The 16,065-nt window shown below is 40.5% G+C and overlaps 1 pseudogene; it reads left to right on the top strand.

The window, feature by feature from the left end:
- The first annotated feature begins 414 nt into the window (after window positions 1-414).
- LOC101682544 lies at window positions 415-985 on the top strand (annotated as a pseudogene).
- Window positions 986-16,065: the final 15,080 nt, after the last annotated feature.

Genomic DNA, 16,065 nt, shown 5'->3' with positions numbered 1-16,065 from the left:
CAACTGGCATTAGTAAAAGGCCTCGTATCAGAAAAAGATTATTATAGAGTAGCAGGGGAGCACTCCCCTTTAGAAAAGGGTGTTCAGAGCCATTAGAATGCACAGAACTAGGAGACAAATCATAAGAGACTCTTAACTATAGCAAACAAACTGAGGGTTGCTGGAAGGGGGTTGGGGGTAGGGGGTAACTGGGGGATGGGCATCCCCCAGACACTTGATGTAATGAGCACTGTATGTTATAAGCAGCTGATGAGTCACTAAACTCTGCCTATGAAACTAATAATATACTATATGTTAATTAAATTGATTTTAAATTAAAAAAAAAAGAAGAAGAAGAAAACAGGACAGTGTCCCTGCCTCACCAGGAAACTACCAAAGTTCCTATAGAAGTAAAACAGAATTTCATAAGAATATAATGGATGGAGAAGAGAAAACCTGTGGTGGGTGTGAAGGCCCTGATGCCATGTATGTCAAATTGATATCTTCGGATGGTCATGAATTTATTGTAAAAAGAGAACATGCACTAACATCCAGAACAATAAAAGCCATGTTGAGTGGCCCAGGTCAGTTTGCTGAGAACGAAACTAAGGAAGTCAATTTTAGAGAGATCCCTTCACATGTGCTATCAAAAAAGTATGCATGTATCTTACCAACAAGGTTCGCTACACTAACAGCTCCACAGAGATTCCTGAATTCCCAATTGCACCTGAAATTGCACTAGAACTGCTGATGGCTGCGAACTTCCTAGATTGTTAAATAAAATAAATTATAACAAACTGTTAACGCTTTTCAGTATTTAATACCTGTAGTTCGGTTAGTAATTTTTTTCATATATAGCATGTTGCCTGTGTGCAGTTGAACTTTAAAGTTCATTGCAAAGCAGATTATCTTCTGTTCTTTTGCATAGCAATCAGAGTTGAAATTTGTTTGCTACATTAACAAATTAAGGACATTTTCACATTGAGAAATAAACAAATATGCCAAAAAAAAAAAAAAGAAAGAAAAAAAACAAATAAACAAAAGAATGCACAGAACTTGATAACTGAGGGCACGTAACTTCTCCCAGAGACAATAAAGTGGAAGTTGCGATGTGCCGCATCACATTTGGCCACTGTGGAAACCAGCCCTCAGGGTTGGCTTCCACCTCCCTGTATTTCACTCTGTGGGGACCCCAGGCCAGACAACAGGAGGATATTTTATATTACTTTGAATTCATCAAATGCAGGCAGTTTTCACCAGAGTCCCAAGGATCACCAGATTAGTTGGGAATATTTGGTACAGGTGTGCACTTGGCAGGACACTGGAGTGAGAGATGTATTGGTCTAATCCCAACTCGGCAACTACGAAGCTCCATGATGTTGGGTAACTTACTTAACCTCTCAGCTTCAGCTTCCTGTCTGTCACACAAAATGCAGATGAAAATGCCTGTGTACTCATTTGGGGAGGGCGGGATTACTTGCAGTAACAAGAAATGCAAGACAATAACAAGAAATAATAGTCAGAACTCAGTAATTATTCATTTCTCTCCCTCCTGCTTTTCCTCCTCCTCTAAAATCTTTCTCTACTCTGTTTCTCTCTCCTTCCCTTTCTTTCTCAGTATAAAACTGATATATTTAGGCTAATTCGCTGATCAATTTTGGGGTGTCTACTATGTGCCAGACACCCTGCTAAGTGTGTGAGCTATACAATGTAAGTCGGGGAGGGTGTTGCGTAAATACAGGTAGCGTCATGATTTACTGATATCCTTGTGCTGTATGAGAATGGAAGAGGCAACTTCAAACTGTGTAATGTCTTCTTGACTGAAGGCTCAAAACTTGGATGTGAGTTTCTACCCTTGAAGACTCACTTTCCTCTTCCTTCTTTGCTTTTCAAAATCCTGGCCCTGTGATACAAAACTTTAGATTGTCTGAGAAGGAAAGTGCTCTGAAGTTTGAAGGAGAGGGCAGTGGCCCAACCTGGCGGAGAGCTGGACTCCCCAAGACTATGAGGAGAGAGTGTAGGGTTCTACCAGTGTGAGTCCCTTCTTTCCACTCTCACACAAAATGGAATGTCTCCTTCCTGGGTATCACATCCTTGAAAGCCACAGCCATGTCCCAGGTACTGAATAGGACAGAGAGAAAGAATATGCTTAGAGCAAAAGAGCTGTCTGCTTCTGAATGGACCAGAGCATCACAGGACTTGTCCCACACTATAGATTAGGTAAATTTGGAGTGTTTTCCTCCACAGGAAAGCGAAGGGGATGAAAGATGGAAAAGTAAATGACACTGTATGTCATACATACCAATGCTGGTTGGGGCAGACTCTGGGAAGGAAAAGCCAAAATTAATTTTATTTCAAAAATTTAAGAAGTCTGATATCCTGCACCCAAGGTTTATGAAACAACTCAAGCCATTCTCGAATAATCATTCTCCAATGTTTTACATGCTGTACTGTTGGGAAGATCAAAGTATCAAATTGAAGCCTATGAAACTGCCACTCAGCAATTTCCTGTGGTTCAATCTAATACTATGGTTGCCCCAAGAAGGGCACGAACAAGGCAGAGATGGAAAACTGGTAGTTCACTCTATCGTTTGTTTTTGGTTAAGGCCGACAATATTCTGAAATACAGAAACTCTAAATACATAAAATTGGGAGATTTCCCATAAAATGCTGATTCCTGGCTTCTCTGGAATAGTCAGAATATTTGGCAATGAGGGGCCCATGTTCCATGATGGCAACAATTTGCTGAAGGTGAAAGTGAATGCCCTTCTTTAGTACATGTTCTCCAGTCTGCCTGTCTCCACAACCTCCTACTCTCTCCAAAATACTGAGGTCAATCATCAATATCACTTTTTCCCCTTATGTCTGCCCTACCTCATTCATTGACCTGACAACCACAGATACTTGCCCCTGTGACTCCTGGAGCCATCAAGGAAAGCTCATAAAATGGAGACAACCAGGCAGACAAAGTGGGGAAGATTCTCCAGAAAGAGGGAAAGCACAAATGTGTGAGAATGCCTGTCATGGCAAAGTGGGGTGTCTAAGAACCAACACCTAAGGATAATGCTGGAAAGATAGGGTGAGTCAAGACTGAGAAGAGCGTTGTTTGTGATACTAAGGAGTTTATCTATGAGGCGTGGTGGCAACTAGCAGAAATTCTTAGGCAGAAAAATTAAGCTATCATTTCTGGAATCTGAATTATTATGCAGTTGGCTGTGAAGCAGGTGGATTAGTGCAAGAGGCTGGAGGCATGGAGGCCAACCTAGAGACGCTTGCTAAATTCTAATTCTAAGGATAATAAGGCTCTGGACTGCTGGGCTTTTTCTTCATTTAAATCATACAGAGATCAGGTATTCTTCCCATTCCTATCAAGTGGAAGATTTTAAAATGAGGACGTGATCAAATGACTTTATTCCAGGGACAAACGTGTGCTACAAGTGAGGAAATGGAACAAATATAAAAACTGGGTTTAGAAAAGTCAGGAAGAGTGTGCAGACACCGTTGGTTAACAACCCAACAGAGGTTGACTCCTTTCTGGCTACCAATTTTGCTTCGGTTATAAAGTGCTCAGCCTCCTCAGATGAAATCAAGACTGGCTTAAGTCAAGTATGACAATCCCATACCTCTCTTACAGTGATTAGTCCAGGGGTGTGCTGGTAATCTGTTTCTAGGCATTGAAACATATGAAGTTTACTCAGGTCTTCTTGGAGATTTTCCTCCTGCTAGGAAAAGTACATGTGGATAGAGTCTTTGCTCCCAAAACCCTTTATTCTTGCTTTTTGTCATTGCTATGTGACAACATAATGCTTATAGCAGCTACAGTCATCTTGTGCTTGTGAGGGAAAAAGAAAGGAGAATTGCACAGACATTCATTTGTTCACTCACTGAATATTTATTGAGCTCTTACTATTGCTGGATGTTCCAAGCTTTGGGGATACACTAGTAAATAAAACCGTCTTACACTGGATATTCAACCAGAGCATATTAGGAAGCAGAAGATACTAGTGTCACTATTGCTTAAGACACTGTAAATAAAATACTGTTACTTGCAGCCTGAAGTATTCTAAGTGAATAAAAGTGAAGAATAAAAGTGAAGTATTCTAAATGAATAAAAGTTTTATTATTACTAATAGTAAAAAGTGAAGGGTGGGGCACCTGGGTGGCTCAGTCGGTTGGGCGTCTGACACTTAAATTCCTGCTTGGGTCATGATCTTGGGGTTGTGGGATCAAGCCCCACATCAGGCTCCACACTCAGCAGAGAATTTGCTTCTCTCCCTCTCCTTCTTCCTCCCCCGGCCCGACCTCATGCACTCGAGTTCTCTTTCTCTCTCGCATGCACGTGCGCACTCTCTCTCTAAAATAAATCTTAAAAAAAAAAAAAGAAAGAAAGAAAAGTGGGGGCACCTAGCTGGCTCAAGTGGTAGAGCACATGACTCTTGTCCTCAGGGTCCTAAGTTCAAGCCCCATGTTGGGTGCAGAGCCCACTTTTAAAAATCAATCAATCAATCAATTTGTAAAAATGATTGAAATATCTATGCTGAGCATAACTTCCTCAAATCCCCAACCCCACAGATTTATTTGCATGTGTCACTCAGTACGCAGGACTTATCCCCTACCTCACCCTCAAACACATACACAAAAACAAGGCACGGAGCATTTTCATGCTCATCGGGAATAGAGAAGAGAGTGATATGGAACAGAAGGATAAAAAGTATCTGCTATCCATCCCAACTCTCGGGGGCTACCTATAGAGAAGCAGGGATTATGAGTGAAAGCTAAAGCATAATGATGAAAGACTCTAAGACATGTTGTATACTAGGTACCAAATTGCTACTTAGAAGAGCAGGTCCCCAGTGTCTGCACAGCACAGGGTGACCCTGGCAGGAATCTCAGGGCAGTCGCGAGCAGATATGCCAGGAAGCAACATTCCCACTGAAGAGCCCAGCCCCAGCAGCTACGCTAAAGAACAACAATATGGCGGCTAGTGGCAATGGACTTGAGTAATGATACAAAATTAGGACATGTGTGGACTTAGTGCTGAGTACAGTTGAGAATCTCATGACTTTGCCAAAAAACTGAAAATGAGCTGAGGTCCTCACACATGGTAGAGAGGGCTGTAAGGAAGCTCAGTTCAGGCCTTATTAATGTTTTTCATCCATGCCCACCGGTTGGTGAGCTGGTAATATTCAGGTTACATTGTGATACTTAAAAAAAAAAAAAAAAGACTGCGGCTTCTCATTCCGTCAATATTTTTTAATTTACCGATAGCTTTTTTTCTGTTCCTTAATTTAAAACTCCTTTCCTCACCCCCCAAAAACATATATTAGCTTATCAAATTTTAGATCTTGAGAATTTCGAAAGAATTTAATCTTGTCTTAGGGAAGGGAAATAAAAGTTTTTCATCCAAAAAGAGGGGACGAAGCAAATTTAATTAAGGAGGATGCTGTGAAACACACTGTTTCTTCATGGTCCAAGACCTTTATAGTTTATAGAATCGGAGATCCCTTTGAGAATTTGAGGACACTCTAGGCTTCTCTGCAGATAAGGTCCATTGGCATGGATACATCTGAAGCCTGTCCATTCCCTCCAATCTTGGATGCCAAGGGATACTAAGTTAAAAGCTTGCGTCAGGTCTCAGATTCTAGAACTTCTGTAGTTTCATCTGGGGCTAGAGTATAATGCTGCTGAAACAAAGTCCATGAATTTGGTCTACCTGCTGGCCAGTTAGCAGGGTATCCCTGAACCTTTTCAAAATCCATCACATGTAGATGATTCAATACTGATGAATTATTTTTCCAATAATTTTTCCTGACACAGGTAATAATTTCACACTCCATTGTGTCTAACTGAGAGCCTCCTCTTCCAACACAACCGATCACCACTGTACTGAAGGGTTATAAAAACTGACACTTTGTACTTGTAAAAGAGTCCTAATGATAACTACCTAAATTAATAGGCACTTCAGCAAACACTTTAAAAACATAATCCCTTTCCATCCTTACAGGAGAATGAGATTATAAATGAATACTCCCATTTTACAGATAAGAAAACTGTAAGGTTAAGCATCATGACCAAGGTCACCCAGGTAGTAAGTGGCAAAACACATAACTATCCCAGTTTTATGATCTACACGTTTATGTACACAAATTCATATATTGAAGTCCTAACTCCCAATGCGATGGTATTAGGAGGTGGGCCTTTGGGGGGTAGTTGGGTTTGAATTAATTCATGAGGGGATAGTGCCCCCCCCATGGGGTTAGTGCTATTATAAGAGGAAGAAGACATAGCAGAGCTTTTTCCCTCCACTGAACAAGCAGTTAGCAAGAAGGTGGCTGCTTGCAAGCCAGAAAGAGGGCCCTCATCAAAACTCAACCCTGCTGGCACTCTGATTTTGGACTTCCCTGCCTCCAGAACTATGAGAAACAAATGTTTGTTGGTTAAAGCCACCCAGTGTGTGGTATTTTGTCACAGCGGCCTGAACTGACTAAGACACCCAGGATGGCTGAACCCATGCCTTTGCTCCTATGCTTTTTGCATTCCAACTAGTAAACTTTGTAATCTAAGCCCCAGGTGTCAACCCCAAATTAAATGAGTTCATAAAAGCTCAGCATAAATACTCCTAAATCTCCTGAGATAATTTCAATTGAGTAAGACTGGCTTTTGAAAGACAATAAAATGTACTGGCATTGAAAAAAGAAAAAAAAATGTCTTTTCACTTAATTGTTAGAATCCCCCAATCTATATCCTGACCACATAATTCTCAACTAATAATAGCCTATTTCACTCAGTGTCAGCAGAGAATACAAAATGCTATAATCCACATGCATGTTATTTTGCTGTGCATGCCTGCAAACTATAATTAGCAGATATCTTCTTCAAACATCAAGCCAAACATTTTTGAGTTTTTTCTTGCTTCCAGAAAAATCAGGAGCAAACAGCTTAGAAAAAACATTTTTGTTAAAAAAAATAATAAAAATAAAAGGGCAAGAAAAACAAACCCTGTTCATTCTTCTCTCACGATTTGACTTTGAATCTATCATCATTGCTAATTCTTTTGAAATCACATCTGAAATCGGTGTGACTTGAAGGACAGAATATAGCCATTATAATATGAACATCAAAGAAAACACATCAAAGAAAATGACAGCAAGGGAAGAGAACTAAAAACAGATTTTGAAATTGGACTTAAAGGCATCTTATTAAAGATCCTGGTGGTCTTGGCAAAAGTTGTTTACTGATGAATGTGGGAATAGCATACCTGCACCCATGTCCTTGTCTTAGGCTACGCTTTTGGGGGAACACAAAAACTAAGAATGGTTACACCTGGGAATTAGGAATGGAGAAGGGGAGACATTCACTTTTTAAGCTTCTGTGCCTGTGTTACTTTTGTCTTTTGAGTGTTTCATATCATAAATAAGAACTCAGAGTACAGAATTGTTCTATATATAAATGACTCCTCCTAAACAAAGAAAACCAGGCTGATCATTCTTATGGCTTTGTGCCTGTAGAGAAAGTGACAGAGCTTTAAAGATTAATTTTTTTAAAGCTCTTAAAAACTTTTTTCTGCTTCTGTTGTAGGATTTCTCTGCCTTTAGTGCCTGTGGTTCTTGGTCATGCCACTTCGAAGAATAAAGAGGTAGACCAGATGAAGAATGGTCATCACAACTGAGCAAAGCAAAGTTTATTGAGCAAAAGAATAAAGTTCCCACAGAGGACAGGGGGCCCAAGAGGGCTGCCCTCAGAGTTTCTAAGTTGAGGGGTTTTTATGAGCTCTTTTGCAGAACTTTCTTAAGCAATCAGGATGTGATGAGTCCTGCCAATCAGGGCTTTGGTCACATATCTGTCTACTTATTAGGTCAATGTCAACATGCTGATGGCCTTTTTTTGCTGACATCTGGGGACTTATGTCTCAACCGCCCCTTGCCCATGATATTGACAAATGTTTTGTGATTAACTGCCTTATTTTAAGACGTTTTGTAGAAGTCACTTCTGCAAAGGCTGCAAAGCAGAATGTTTGTGCGATCCTATCCGAGCTGCAAAACAGTATAATAATGGTGTTTTATTCTAGCTGTCCTGGTACCCTATTTTCTTGTTGGGGACCCTGGCCCTGACTACCTAATTTTGTCCAACTCATTCTTAACACTTCTACACATAAGTTTTCTCTTTTTTGCATATTTTCATTTAAATTCCAGTTAGTTAATATACAGTGTAATACTAGTTTCATGCGTAGAATTAATGATTCATCACTGACATACAACACCCAGTGCTCATCACAAGTGGAAAGCTCTTAAATTCTTGATCTCAGGTGAAGCTTTTGTGCTCAGGGCTGGATTCCTGAGCCCTGACTCATCTCAAGATTTTACGTATCAGTGTTCTCCCCTCCATACTTCGTCAAGCCTACAGTTTTTCCTCTTGTCCATCTTGAGCCCTGTATTGTGCCCTCCTGGATTTAATTCCTTTCCCATTTAGTAAGAGTCCATGGGACATTATATTTTGCCATCCTTTCTTATTCCCTTGTTTCTACATCCCATTCATCCTCCAATTTCTAAACTGGATTAGTCCGAACATTTGCCTCCAGGATGCTGAGGACGGCTGGAGAAAATGATTTAATTTTCTTAATGATGTAGGAATGGAGCTGCTGCTGGTTATTGTACCCAGTCTCAGCAGACCTTCGCCGCTATTTAACAATGCTATACTGCACTGCCCTGTGCTGATTTCCCACTCCCCATCGCTCTCCCTAACACTCATACCCACGCTTCCACTGCGTGTCTTTGATCCAAGTTCCACAAAGAAGATGGAAATTGTTACATGTTAAATCCGCTTTTTTAAAAATTTAAAATAATCTATATCTGAACATGTCTTCAGAGAGCTAAAATGTATAATGTGTTTGCCAAGTGCTGGGTACTGCTCTAAATAATACGGTAGCTAACACTTACTGAGCATTTATTATGATGATGTATCACAGTAACTAGCATCTACGAAGCACTAAGTAAATGCTGGCTGTGCAATGATGGGCCCCGAAAGTCGACGTTATAGATACGGTGTCAGAAAGTAAAGTGATCAGTCCAACTCCAGAGCTTACACACTTAATCTCTAGTTCTTCCCTTATGTTCTTTTAATAAACACTTTGGCCTATAATCCTTACAACATCACTAACTCTATAAACTTTTTCTTTGCACTATACAAGCAGATTCCAGGTTTGGGGGAGTGAGGAAGGTAAAATAGCTAGGAAAATTCTGAAAAAGATAAATGATAAAGGCAAATTAATGTTTATATAGTATATGAAATGACAGTATAAATCTCCAAGTACCTGAAACAGTTTGTAACAATGCCTGAACAGAAAGACCAACAGAACAAAATGAAGGTCCCAGAAATAGGCTGAGATACATATGGGAACTTAGAATAAGATAAAGGTGGCATTTAAATTCAGTGAGAGAAGATAGGTTATTCAGTAAATAACAATAGTACAATACAACTGGTTAACCATCTGGCAAAAGTAAAATTGGATTCCTTCCTTATTACTTATAAGGAAACAAATCGCAGACAGAAAAGAATTAAACCTTAACAAATGAAATTATAAATGTACTAGAAGAAAATAAAGGAGAATGTTTTGATAAGAGTAGAGTAGGTGTGACCTCGCTAAGCAGGAAACAAAAGCTAGAAGATATTAAAAAGTCTACTGATACACTTAAAACATACAAATTAAAACATGAAAAAAATACCACAAAGGAAATTGGAAGTAACCAACCAGGAGAAATTCCTCAATACCTGAAGAGATCAAACCAATGAAAAATTCACATTCTGATGAAAAAATGATTGGATAACATAAAGACAGTTCACAGAACAAAAAATACAAATGGCTTTTAAAAACTAATGAAAAGATGAAAATAGTACCTAAAACGACACGGCAGTATGTTTCACCTATGGGTGTGGAGGGGGCATAGTTATAGTATACTATACAGGAAAATGCTAGGAAGTAGCATTATTGCTAGGAGTGAGTTGGACAGTTAGATGGTCAGGGCCAGGATCCCCAACAAGAAAATATGGTACCAGGACAGCTAGAATAAAACAGCACTCTTATACTGTTTTGCAGCTCAGATAGGATTGCACTAATATTCTGCTTTGCAGCCTTTGCAGAAGTGACTTCTACAAAACGTCTTAAAATAAGGCAGTTAATCACAAAACATTTGTCAATATCATGGGCAAGGGGCGGTTGAGACATAAGTCCCCAGATGTCAGCAAAAAAAGGCCATCAGCATGTTGACATTAACCTAGTAAGTAGACAGATATGTGACCAAAGCCTTGATTGCTTAAGAAAGCTCTGCAAAAGAGTTCATAAAAACTCCTTAACTTAGAAACTCCAAGGACAACCCACTCAGGGGCCCCCTCCCTCTCCAGGAGCTTTGATACTACTGCTCAATAAACTTTGTGGTGCTGCCCACCACTTCCGTCTGGTCTATGTCTTCATTCTTTAAAGTAGCGTGACCAAGAATCGAGGGCACTAAAGGCAGAGAAATCCTGCAACATTATCACACATTTTTGGGGGAAGTGTAAGGCAATTTGATAACCATCCAAATTTAGATCCATCAGTTTTAGGAATATATCCTAGTGGCTTGTTTACATAAACTTAAAATGATAGCCGTTGAAGCATATTTATAGTAGAAACAGACCAAGACATAATTGAATGCCACTAGTAGGATTTTAGTTAGTGCATCATTTCCATGGGAAACTCTCCAGTCATTTAAAAGGGACAAAATAGGGGTGCCTGGGTGGTTCAGATCGAGCCCCAAATCAGGCTGCCTGCTCAGTGGGAAGCCTGCTTCTCCCTCTCTCACTCCCCCTGCTTGTGTTCCCTCTCTCACTGTATCTCTCTCTGTTAAATACATAAATAAAATCTTTAAAAAATTAAGAAATTACAAAATAAAAGGGATAAAACAAAATCATAATGACAGATATGGGAAGATCTCCTAAAACTATTTTATACAGAAACAAAAAAATCATAAAACAAACAACCAGAAACAATGAAATGTAATTTGTAGGCTTCAAGTTTAAAAACAAACAAAAAGCAGGAGTGTGTATATATGCATGCATTTATGCTTGTATATTTATATACAGTATCTCTTAAAGGGTACACAAGAAACTAGTAACAATGGTTGCCTATAAAGAGATGGGCTCAAAGAGATGGGTTCCATTCCTTAGTAACAGACTCCAGACTTTAGCTAATTCCATGGCCAACTAGAATAAAGATGAGGTGTCCTAGCTTTCTTGGCAAACAAGTGTGGCTCAATTATGGCCAACATTGTGGCCATAAAAGGGGTTGTACTCTTCTCTCACTTCTTGCCAGACAGACCACCGACCTTCCCGGACCTGAAGCCACGTACTTGGAGCATGAGCGAAAAGCCCCATTTTTGACAAAAAGCACAGCAACAGAAAGAAATCAGGGTCCATGAAAATGGTGGCATCATCACACCAGCCTTGAACTCCCTGCCTCTGGGCTTCTGTTTTTGTGGGAGATAAATAAGTTTCTATCATGTTTAAACCACTGGTCTGTGAGAAGCTGTATCGTTCATAACTGAAGGTAACTTACCTAACTGATTCAGGAGTTGGGGGGCCAGGTGACTCAGGAGCAGGAATGGAGGGTTGACTCCCATTACTGAGTCCCTTTTACAGGTTAGAAAGATATCAGAGTATGGACAGTACAGTGAAAAGTCTTTATAAAGGACTCGACTTTGTCTTCTCTCGATCGCCTCTACACTTTGAATCATTGTGGGGGCATCTTCATTCCTTTAAGATTATCACAGTTCCAGGGTATTTTATTTATTCAAGAAGCCTAAAAGCCCAAACAATTTCTTACTGAGTATTCTGGCTGTGAGAATCTATGAAAACAAGAGGTGGGTGTGCATGTGTGTGCCGCATGCAAAGAAAGGAGGAGAATATTCCTTCCAGCACACTTCAATCTCAGTTGGATTCTTCCTCTTTACAGATATTCTGAGGCTGAGGCTTTTTATACCATCATAAATTAAGTTGTTTGTTACTAGATCAATTCTTAACTGGAGTCATTCCAATGCCGTGCTAGAAGAAGTAGCTACTTTATTTAATTTAGGATGTGCTGGCAGGACTACCAAAGATCAACAAGAACCCAGAAACATTCTCAAGCAGATGGGAGGATACACAGCCACGAGGTCAGTCATATTTTTGGTTTCAGTTTTGGTTTATGGATCTCGTGTTAGGAGAATCAAAGGAAAGAAGGTAAATTTGGGACCGCCAACCAGGATGCCGGGTGATGTGGGAAACAAAGGCAGAAGAAAATGTAGATAAAGCTAATAAGTCCTTATAACCTGCAGCCCATTGACAAATACTTGAGGCGGGCAGAGAACTACCTTCTTCCAAGCAGCTCGCAACTGTCTTAGTGTTAATGCCTTGCTAGAGGGAAAAACAACCTTGGTTTGACAATAGCAAGGCCTCTGGTATCCTACGAGTCTTCTGTAGCAGATGAAAATCCCTTTGGAACTTCTCTTATCTCTACTTCCCCCAACCCCAAGGTCTCTAATCAGTTGCTCCTCACACTCTGGGGCAGCAACTCTTTCCGCCCACAGGTGCCATCCCCGTGCTTTAACAAAACCACCATTTTGGACCACAGATGTCTCAAGAGTTCTTTCGTGGCCGTCGGCTCCGGACCCCACCGACATTCCAAAACTACATCATTGAGGAACAGGATGCCCATCACTTCTCCTGTGGGTGAGAATGATTCCCTTTATATTTCTCATTACACACTACTGGTGTCCAATCCTGGCTGAGCGTTAGAGTCATCCTGAGGCACTTTTTAAAAATACAGATTCTTGGGGCGCCTGGGTGGCTCAGTGGGTTAATGCCTCTGCCTTCAGCTCGGGTCATGATCCCAAGGTCCTGGGATCGAGCCCCAGGTCAGGCTCTCCACTCCGTGGGGAGCCTACTTCCCTCTCTCTCTGCCTGCCTCTCTGCCTACTTGTGATCTGTCAAATAAATAAATAAAAATCTTAAAAAATAAATAAATAAAAATAAAAATACAGATTCTCTGGGCCCTGGGTGGTTCAGTTGGTGAAGCATGTGCCTTTGGCTCAGGTCATGATCTCGGGGTGGGGCGAGGGTTGGAATTGGGACCTTTGTCGTGGAGTCTGCTTTTCCTCTTCCTCTGTCCCTCCCCTCAGAGTGTGTTCTCTCTCTCTCTCTCTCTCTCTGTCTCAAATAAAATAAATAAAATATTTTTTAAAAAAATACAGACTCACAGACTCCATATGTCCAAAATTCTGGTTCGGTAGATCTGTTCAAGCCTAAATTTCAGTATTTTTTAAAAGTTGCTCTGGTGATTACAGCAGCTGAGTCCTGGTTCTACATTTACAAAGACGTGCCATGGAGCCATTCAATATCTTTAAATACTTCTCATGTGTGAATTACCTCATCAGACACAGGGAAGTGCATTATTGGTGTCCTGGCTCCTGGCTAATGTACTCTATATATCATTACTATCGCCTTTTCCACCAGCTCAGCAACACTGTGCTCACATCACTTTCTTGCTTTGCCTTTTTTTTCTAATTAATTACTACATTTGTCGTCTGTCCAGTATGCCCCTTGGGACTTTCTCTATCTATATTGTCTAAGAAGGCCTATTCAAACTAAATGGAGGTGGTGGTAGGCAGACAATAAACAAAAAAAAAAAAAAAAGGACTTCTCATCAGTTCAATAGTGTCATGGCTTCTGGCACAGGGTCATTGTTTTATATCAGTCCAACAAAGTTCAAGAGATAACACTTGTCTACCGCCCCAGAAATACTCTTGCTGACCTAGATGAAGGCTGAAGCTGCTCCAGAGGGCCCCCCATCCTCTATCCTCCATTGATACCTAGAATTACGGTTCATTTTATGCCATACCATGGGCAGAGCTTTGCAAGGAGTCCAACTTTGCCAGTGAGGGGTTGTGGTTTCTAAAACATTTAAAACGATAATACAAATTATTAGAAGGCAGTTTATCTTTCATTATCACAACCAGCTGGTGATTCTAAACAAAGTTGGTGATAAAATATCCCTCCCTGAAAAAGTCCTTTTTGGAATCTAAATTCTATAAAAGTAATGATTCTCAAAATGTGGTCCTAGGTCACTTGCACAAGAATCATCTGGGAACTTGATAGGCAAATTCCTGGGACCCACACAAGACCAATGAAACAACTTGCAAGCAATATTTGTTCACACACATTTTTAACGAAGCACCTGTATTTGCATAATTGAAAGATTACCTTGTGATTCCTCAGATGGCTTGGGGATTCTGCCCTAGACACAAGAGAAGCAAATGTTTTAAGTACTTCCACTCACCGGGTATCCTGTTAATTTCAAACTTCCAGGTTCTATATTATACAGATAATAAATGCACGATGTGGGTCAAATTGAATTTATGTGCCCCAAAAAGATATGCTCAAGTTCTGACCCCCAGTATCTGTGAATGTGACCTTATTTGGAAATAAGGTCCTTACACATGTTACCAAGTCAAGACATAATCATACTGGATTAGAGTGGGCCCTAACCAATTACTTAGGTGTCCTTAGGAGAAAAAAAAAATTGAACACAGACACAAGGGAGAAGGTGAAGAAGAGAAAAATATGTCGCCCAACATTAGCCTCATTAGCATAGGGATTACCTAGTGCAGGTTACTTTTAAAAAACAGAGACACAGGAAAAGTTCTGAAGCTCAAGTGGGAGTTAATCTTTCCTAAGGGAAATTCACACTTTTGAGGGAAATCTCCATTTGTACATGTGTACGGGTGTCTTCCTCTCCATGCCAGGAAGAGGAGGATGACCAAATCCCAAGAAACTCCTCAGTGGAGAAGGCAAGAACTGAAATCTGCACAAACACTGAGACAGGGAAACTGAAGGACTCCGTAAAGATCTGCTTTTTGCTCCTCTTCCTGCTTCTACTCTTGCTAGGACCTGCATCCCCACACTGCTTTACACATGCCTTGTAATGGAAATGGCATATATCCTCCTTGTAAGGGACAAGGAGTTAATGACTTCTCTAGAATAGAATATATCTAAGGAAGGACCAGGTGAGAATGACCTGGTGAAGGTATCAAATGTGTATTCCAGACTAACAGCACTAGACATCTCAATACCAAGGCCCCCTGACTCCAAGGAATAACACCAGGGCTCTCCTCTTTGTTCTAACCAGTTCCTGAATGCCTGAGGGGACATGTACAACAGACCAGCTTCTCCAGTTAAAAAACCCCAGGTCCTTAACAAAGACAAGACTCCTGCTCCTCTCCTTTCTGAGTCTCCCAGATGCTCCGTCTGTATCTGTTCACCCTCTATCTTCAATAAGCTCTGCTTTCGCCTCCTGTTGGCTCACATTTGCTTTCCATTCTGTGAAGCCAAGAACACTCTTAGCTGATCCTCCAGGAACCCCCTTCTGGGTCCTGAGACCCCACTGCCCGCATCAAAACAATACCCTTGCTCCCTGTGTTTTCCTGGTTACCTCCCATAACTAGCCTCACTCCTACCCCCCCAATTTTTTGTCTTTAGTTAGGTATAGTATTTAAGGAGGTGGCTTGGACTATTTCTGGGATTTACTCAGTTTTCCTGAGTCTCTCTTATGTATATGTGTTATTACACTTGTTTGTTCTTTTTCTGCTAACTCTTTTATTAAGAGGTGTTTCAGCCAAGAACCTACAAGAGTAAAGGGAAAATTGTTTTCTTCCCTGACAAAGGCCACGTGCAGATAGAAGCAGAGTTTGAGGTGATACAGTTGCAAGCCAAAAATGCCATGGATTGCTGACCAGAAACAAAGAGAAAGGCAAGGAAGAATCCTCCTCTAGAGCCTTCAGAGAGAGGATGGCCCTGCCAACACCTTCATTTCAGACTTCAAACCTCCGGAATGGGAAAGCAATAAATTTGTGTGATTTTAAACCACACAGTTTGTAGTAATTTGTTATAGGAGGCCTAGAAAATGAGTACACATGTTAAATAAGAACTTCCAAAAGCCAGAAATAAATAATCTGTTCTAAATGAATGATAAGAACACTCCTGTATTATGATACCTTGGGGGATGTCTAATCATGTTCCTGG

This window comes from Mustela putorius, unplaced genomic scaffold (genome assembly GCF_011764305.1).
Source record: "Mustela putorius furo isolate JIRA1106 unplaced genomic scaffold, ASM1176430v1.1 tig00003854_pilon_pilon_pilon, whole genome shotgun sequence".
NCBI classification, from domain to species: Eukaryota; Metazoa; Chordata; class Mammalia; order Carnivora; family Mustelidae; genus Mustela; species Mustela putorius.
This window is presented reverse-complemented; position numbering and strand designations above follow the sequence as displayed.